Below are 8,289 nucleotides of genomic sequence, written 5' to 3'. Positions count from 1 at the left end.
GAAAAAAAGAAGTGAAATATCTTACAGGTCCAGTCTGAGGGCCCAAAGAATGAGAGCAGGAAATTAAAAAGATTTTACAAGGGTTTGATTTCTGCATGTACCCAAAAAATAGCTTAGAAATAAATGATGTTGAGGTTTAGGCTTCAAACAATGAGATGCAATGGGCTTTTGTGGCTGCCTGTTTAACGGGTCTCCAGGTAATAAATGATTTCACGCATTATACAAGTTTGTGAAAGTCATGCCTAGTGAAGTGAGATTCATTCAATAAATTGTTATTTATGGTTATTACAGTGCCCAGAATGTGAAAATTTATAGCCCTTGATCTTTGCACAGAAGAGGCTGACATTTTTCAACACAGAAAGTGATGCTACCAGCAATGAGGAAATAATAGTAAAGTTTTGAATGACAGGACTGTGATGTTGCCTTGGTTAGTTATGTGCAGTTAGGTTTGGGGTTTTTTTTTCCCCGGTAAGTTGCTTATATATTTTCTCTGCTTGGAATTGGGTGAATATATCCCTGCAGCTATTTGCTCACCTTCAAAAATGAATCTGAATCTGCCAGTGACCTTTCAGTATTTTCTTTCCATGAACAGTCAAGAAGACAACAGAGAAATAAAGATAACAATAGAGATACTTGGAGAATCACAATAATAACAACTCATAAAGAAGGAATTTCAAGCTCCCATTCCTCAAACATCTGCTGAAAGCGCAACTGAGATGGTGTGTCTCATCCCAGTTCAGTCCCTGTCCCTGGGACTGGGAGTCCCTATTTATGTTCCCGGCATTCTGCCTGTTCACCCAACTCTGAAACAATCCCACAACTCTGCCAGCTGCTGTAGCACAGTTTAATAGGTTAGGCAGCAGATGCAAAATCAGTGGGTTCTGGGGCTCGGGGAACATTGGCATTGCTGTAGGCACAAAGGTAGCAACAGAAGATAAATAGAAAACAAACATTAGAAGAAAAATATTTTTCTGCTTGTTTTAGTTTTAAGCTGGGGAAACCAATTTGTGGACATTCTTGCTGAGGAGGTGATGTATCCATGCTTGTGAGAACAGTCTCTCTGCCTTTTCCCCTGAGTGCTTGGAGAGGGGAAAAGGAAGGCCTTGAGCATCTCAGTGTCCCTTTGTTATAACCCCATTTTTTATAAATAAAACCCACTCTTGCTGTAATACACTATATTGTGAAGGACTCTGAGCATATTTTGCTTACATTTCACATGTGGGTCCAGTTCAATGCCAGCTGGAGTCAGTGGGAATGTTTGGATGAGGCTTGTCTTCTGCTGTGGATCTCAATCCGAGAATATTCCTTTCTGTGTCCTTTTGAAGCTTTAGGGGCTGTGAAAGGCTTCTGTAGAGCCCTTGCTTTTGTAAAAGGCAAAATAATGTCTCATTGTTGTGAATTTTGTTTTTATGAGAAGATATTTCAGCTACTTCTCAGTGAAGCAGAAGCATGGGCCTCAAGGAAAAAATCTCTGTTGACAGCAATGGGTGTTATTCTCCTAAACCATATAGGTGAACTCGGAAAGGTGCACCAAGGTGAAGGTGAGCTAGGTGTTTCTCTCAGTGGCAGTGCCAACTCAGGAGGTCCCACCAGGAGCTGGGAGAGGGGCAGAGCAGGGGGCTGGGGGTGGGCAGGAGTGTTGGGGTGGGCACAATTCAAGGTGGTGTTGCCACTGAAAGGGGTGTGTCATGCACCATCCTTAGGTGTGAGTCAGCTGAATTTACGTTCATAAGATACTGTAAATTTGTGAATAAACCCAGAAGTTTTTACCTATGTGCAAGGAAGATCTGTAGGAATGAGGGTCAGGAAATGTTGGATGACAGTGAACTTCAGTGCAACTAAAGCTCCTGTACATCAGTGTCTTCCTCCCTTACGGATTACTTAGCCTTCCCAAGAAGAGGTTTTTTCCCTCCATGTTTCTCTGCCTCTCTGCCGGCACACATCCCCTGGCCCAACATGGACCAGCAGTCTGTCACCTGGTGTGCTGCAGCCCCCTGAAACCCTCCTCTGCAGTGCTTGCCCCATGAAGTCAAGAGGTGCTGTTGCAAGCAGCAGCTAGGCACCTATGAAGTGGGAAGGCTTTATCGTGTTAAGGGTAAAAACCTCCCTGCCCTTCCCAAAGTTCTTCAGACTGCCAGGAGGAATCTGTCTTCCAGCACAACTGTAGAAAGTCCAGGCAGATCCCAGACCTGACCAAAGGTTATGGGCTCCAGACAGAAGCACTGACTAATACAGGACAGAAGCATAAATATGTAAATATTGGGGGACATCATCCCGCAGGCATGTCTCTGTTAACTTTGTGGAGCAAAAGGGGAGCAGAGTGTACTTGTATACAAGGGCAAAGGCTTTCAGAACAAACAATGGCATCTCTCTAACCTCACGGACAGAGACAGCTTAGGGCTGTCCATGTTACACCCAGGATGTTCGGGGAGCGTTGACGCTTGTCCTCATATTTAAATCTGTTGCTCTGGGAGTTCTGAGGCCACGCTAGAAAGCAGCACAGTTAGCAGTCGAGAGGCAGCCTGGTCTCAGTCTTTCAGTGCCTACCTAGAAAAACAGTATTAGGGATCCTTTAATCCAGCAGATAAAATCATAGCGTGATCTTCTAGCTCAAGTTAAAATATGCAAATTTAAGTAGGAGCTAAGTGGCAATGTTTTAGTAGTAAGAGTAAACTATTGTACCTCAGCCCTGTAGCAAGATGGAGGTGTTCCTTCAAGTGGAAAAGCAAGAGTAGCTCAACTTTTGGGCAGATTACTAAAGTGAAAGCTCATTCCCTATTTCCTTATTGTCTATTTTTACTTAACAAAAGTAGGGTATAATTCTTACAAACTTATCACAGCAACTATAGGCCTGACCAAGCTCACCTGCTGCCTAGGAATGCTCCTTTCCAGTAGCCTGCCATGTCATAAAACTTGTAAAATCTGCCAACCTGCAGGTTAAAAGGTAAAAACGCATGTGTTAGGACAAAGAAAGTGTGCTCAGTAAACAGACAGTGAGCTTTGGCCAGTAATAAAGATTTCCTTTACTTTCCCCGTCACAAAAACCTCCACACACACACAAAAAAGTTGAGATACATTTGACAACAAACACATGCCAGAAACCAGCTTGTGAGGGAGAATTTACTGTTGCCAGTCTCTAACTGGTCTGTACCATTTCTGAGCACAGGCTACAGGAGACAACCATGTCTTCTCTCGGTCACATCTGGCACAGCCCTACGTTGAGCTAGAAGTACAGTTCTTTGTCTCAGGGAATTTTTTTTTTTCAGTCATCAGCTGTGCACTGAAGGAGAGGATGTTTAGAGATGCAAGCTGCTGTACCTGTGGAATGTGTAATAGCTCCCAGATCTTATGTCTAACTCCAGGAGAAGTGAGGATGGCTGCCATTTCTTCTGGGATTTTTTTATCCAAAGACCTTGAAGTACTTTTTTAAGACTATCAGGTTTATTGTGCTTGTCTGGTCTGATATGCTGAACACAAGCTAGAGAATTTCTTCCACTAATTCCTGCATTGGAAGGAATGAGCACTCATATAATTATCCAATATGTAATCATGCCCAGCAGACAGAATTTATTCTACAAACATCCATTTCTCATGTAAGTAACCAGAGAGTTTCCATTTCCTTCAGTGAGAGCCAGATCAGCCCCCGCTGAGGAGTGATTTAGAACCCGCAGACCACCCCTGCTTTAACTAGGGGACAACAACTTGCAGCTCCCTTCATCTTTTATAAAAGGAGAATCCTCTGGAGTCTGAGTTACCTACCCTGCAATTGCTTTCCTTTTGTGAGACTTTGATTTTTCTCAGCCTGCTTGCACTATGAAGCATCACTAAGTAGAAACACATACACTTAAAAAAAACCTTAAACCTTCTGTAGCATATGTGACTATTTGGCCTAATATAGCTGCCACTTCTTGATATTCTGCTTCTTTCTTTCCTACCAAATATAGCTGTCATCTTTGAGTAGGATGTTTGTATGCAGCCTACTCCTGCAAGATGCCGAGCGCCTTGTCTTGCAGTCTAAATGCCAGAATAGGTGGTGTTCAATGTGATGTGAAATCAGTGGTTTAAGGTAATTAGCAGTGCTGTCTCTCAAGATTTCTGAGACAAATTTTGCACTTTATTCCCCCCTCTCAAGAAATACTTAGATTTTGTACCACTTGGATTACATTTCTTTGGCACTCAGATTCTGTGGTGACTGAGAGGAGCTGTACGTGGACAGTAGGAAAATGTGTGTCAGGCAGAAGACACAGCCTGAGAAACAAAATGAACTTTTTACATTTCTGGCTTTTTTAAGATTCCACAGTCCCAGAGTCAATCTAATGATGACATTTGTAACATGCAGTAAACTTTGATGGCATTTTTAATATGCCATATCATAAAAGGGGCAGAGCTTGTATGATTTTTCTTTTCCTCCTGCCCTCCTTTCCAGCGCTATTTATTCATGTCACTTCAGGCTTTGGCCAAAACTCTACAGTGGGAAAACATCATAATTTTTCCACTTATGATTTGTGCAACAAAATTCTCCCTCCCTTCCCCATGACAGGGAATGGGATAAGAAGATGACCATGTTTTTTGGTAATTGTCTTCTGGGTTTCTTATTGGTGCAATAACCATAAGGCAATAAATTGCAACATTTTCCCAAGTCGGCTTCTAGTTCCCAGAAAGGGGATTTAGATAGATTCCCTCTTGTTGGCTTTTGAATGAGTAGGATTAGGAGTTGGGATTGTTTTTTCTTCTCCTTTGTTACTATGTAGAAAAATTCTTCACCCTACTTTACAGCTGCCATGTTGTTAATAGTGCAATGATTGCCTGTGAATCTGAAACCACCTGTGTGAACATTAACAAGGACTGTTGGGAGCAAAGGTCCCAGTGTGGAAAGAACAAGCAATTAACACTTCTCTCTGGAGCACCTGGGCCAGAACCACTTTTGTTATGGATTTATGCTAAGAAACTGTCCTGCAGGAAGGGACTGGATCACTCTGTGGGCACCAAGGATAACTTTCCACTTTGAAATGTTGGGTTTTTTTCTTGTAACAACCTGACAAAGCTTGGGCAGGTGGATGATGTGTCAAAGCAATGATTTTTTTTTTCCCCAAAATCTCATTTGCTTGAGCTTTGTGGAAAGTATGGTTGAACACTAGCTGCTTGAAAAGCCAAATCCTCATTCTGAAGGGCACTTTGCATGTCTTTTTCTCCAGGGGCTTTTGTTTGCCTCTCTTCTCATGCAGAAGTATTATGGGAGCAAAAAATAATGTCTTTGTTAAAACCACATTCCCATTTAATCAACTTTCCTTTGCTTTCTTTCAAATTAAGTGCTTCAAAGCTATTCTCTCAGAGACATCTCCTGACAGTGCATTCTCTGGTCTCCAGCTCTCAGCTCCATGTGATCTGTGCCATAAACCAGGGTTCTGCTTTGCAGGTTATCTGTGGGACCTCAGACTGTCACTCAGGTGTTCCAGGCAGGTGGGAGATGGATTCTGAAAACCCAGCTGTTAATGAAGTAAAACAACTTATTACTTTGTGTAACATTATGATAACTTTTGGAAATTTTGCATAAAATACCTGTTTTCCGACATTTGGATGAAAAACAAAAAGAAAGCCTCCTCTATAGTCAAAATGAACCCTGCACTTACTTCTTCTTCGATAATATCCCCTAATGAGTTGTGTAATTATAAAACATTAAAATCTGAATTACTTTAACTGATTGACAAACCCAGCAACTTTAAAATAGGAATCCCTGAGAGCACACTGTATTCCTGTCCATCTCTGTTTAGCTAGGAGACATCATCCCAGCAGGGTGGACAGCTACCGGGTGCTGGCTGTTCCTGATGTCACCTTCAGGCTGCACTACGGCATGCCACGTAATGTATCTGCTCATTCCGTCAGCCATTGACCTTAAATTGCAGTTGGCTACAGATTGCTGCAGCAGCCCTCCTGCATAACATGTGCTGCAGGAACACCACAGATCAAATCTTTGGTCTCTTTGTTGTCATCTTAGAAAATACTAAAATTCAAGTTCCTTGCTCTTAGCACACTGCCCAGTGCATCAAAACAGTACCTGAAGTTTTGTGACATTCTCTATTCTGGTATGATGGGACATTTACAGTGACGGAAAAGCTTTTCTGTCCACATGCTTCTGAACAAACTTTCATGGGGGAGCGATGAAAAGGTAGGCAAGCGCCGTGACAGACCCTCACCCCTTCTGCTCCACGTTGCCTGGTGTACTCATAACGCGCTGTGGGGACGCGTTCGGGTAATTACAGTGAGGCTGCTGATGCAACCATACTGGTAGGATAAGATAGTACAAGACAGGACAGGATGTCGCAAGCTTAAGCTAAAGGGGATGTGGTCAGAGAAGAGTTTATGGATGAAGATGTTGCCCACTCAATTTGCTGTAAACTATGATAAGGAGGGACCAGAAATGGGACACAGATGATGACGCAAACCTTTGGGAAGGTCTGGTCCGTGAATTGTACTCGTTGAAATGGCAGTGTGGCAAACCATGGCTCCGTGAATTAAAGTCAGAGAAAACAAGTCCAGAAACGGGGTTGTAACCACTGTGTTTATCATAAAAATTCTCCTAGTTGGAATCATCAGTAGCACAGAGGAATCGGTGCCTGTAACTCACCTTCAGTAGTCACTGGCGTCTGTCCCAAAATTAACTGCATCACTGGTGCCCCACTGATAAGAAACTGCAGCACTGCTTTCACCAGACAGGTGAGGCCATATTGTGATTCCTTTACGAGAATTTTACGAGCTTGTCTTTTCTCAGACTGCACTGTAAAAAGCAACAGATAAAACCTGAAGTGTGACTCTCTTCTTGCAAAACAAGGTTTGGGTTTGGCTTGTTTTCATGAGGGAAAAAGCTACCATTTGAGGGGTGTGAGGGTTAAGTAGCTACACTTCGAGTTGTAAGTATCATTAAAAAGATTCTGCAAAGGACAGTAACTGATAACTGGGCTGATGTGATGTGGAAAATATGCATTTCCTCCTCAGTCTGTGCCCCTCTCTCCCTGCCAGTGTTATCGCTGAGGTCTTGTTTGCGCTCTGTGAGATATCACGAAGGTCGCTTGCAGCAAACGTGTCAGCACTCAAACATTCAAATTAAGGGAGCCACCGTGACTTGCCTCTGCTTTCCCCCGTGGCGAAAGCTCGGTTAGGTTCTCACCTGTGCGCCAGGCCGCTGCTGCCACGTGGGGGAAGCCTGGCTCGGGGGCCAGGAGGCAGTGGATGGTCCCTGGAAGCTGACGGGGATGGTGCAGTAGCAGTGCTCTGGGTTTGCTAAATCAGTCACCCACCCTGGGACACGTTCGGCTCCTGAATGATATTTTTCCTTGGTCAAGCTCCTGGGCAGAGTGAAGGATCTTCACCTGCTTCTGGACTAAGAGTGAGTCAGCTCACTGCTAATACTGAGCAATACATGTTACGGTCCATAGCAGAAAGGAGAGATCTCTCATTTGTGCTTCAGAGAGCTCTTTACCCAGTTGCATATATCAGCTGTCTCAGTATTTGTTGTAGTGTGGGTAATGATTAAGTATGAAATGTTCAAAACTGGCTGCTGCGTTTGAGTTAGCCCAAGTGGATTTGGCTCACCATGATTCTCAAGAATTATACATGTTTCCCCTCTGTCATGATCACATTTACACTAGGAAATTCCCTATTTTATTTAGACGCTAGGACCAGAGCTTTCTGTTGGCAGATGTCCCCTGGCATTAAGAAGAAAAGTAACCTAAAATATACACGTACAGATTTGCCCATATTTCCCGAAAAGAAGGATGTCAGGTGTTGATCAGAGAGACAGTATTAGCTGCATACTTTAGGCCAACTACTGAAGACCTCATGTCATACTCCTAGCTTATCTCTTACTTAAGTGCTTTAAAAAATAAATCATATTGCAAAATACTACTCCTGCTTTTACAGCCTAACCTCACTCGATTTTCCATATAGCATGCACCCACTTCTTTGATTTTAAACATCTAATTGATTATCCTAGAGAAAGGTCAGATTTAGTACCAGAAAGTTCAGAACCCTCTTTCAAGTCATATATGCAGCCACTCCATCCTAAGCTTCCTGCAGCTATCAGGTTTGCAGACCTACCTGAAGGTCAGGTGAGGAGAGGTGCCTTGGCTGCGGCAGGGGAGTCCTCCTCCCTGTGTACCCCGATACGGGGCGTGGACCCTTTACAGAAGGATCCTGCCACAGGGAATTCTCAGTCCAGGAGGTTGAAATCTAATTATTTAATTAAAAAATAAATTATGTTATTAAAATGGAGTAAGTATATTAATAATATAT

The sequence above is a fragment of the Phaethon lepturus genome, unplaced genomic scaffold (genome assembly GCF_000687285.1).
Source record: "Phaethon lepturus isolate BGI_N335 unplaced genomic scaffold, ASM68728v1 scaffold4869, whole genome shotgun sequence".
NCBI classification, from domain to species: Eukaryota; Metazoa; Chordata; class Aves; order Phaethontiformes; family Phaethontidae; genus Phaethon; species Phaethon lepturus.
The sequence above is the reverse complement of the archived record's forward strand: the minus strand, read 5'-3'. Positions refer to the sequence as shown.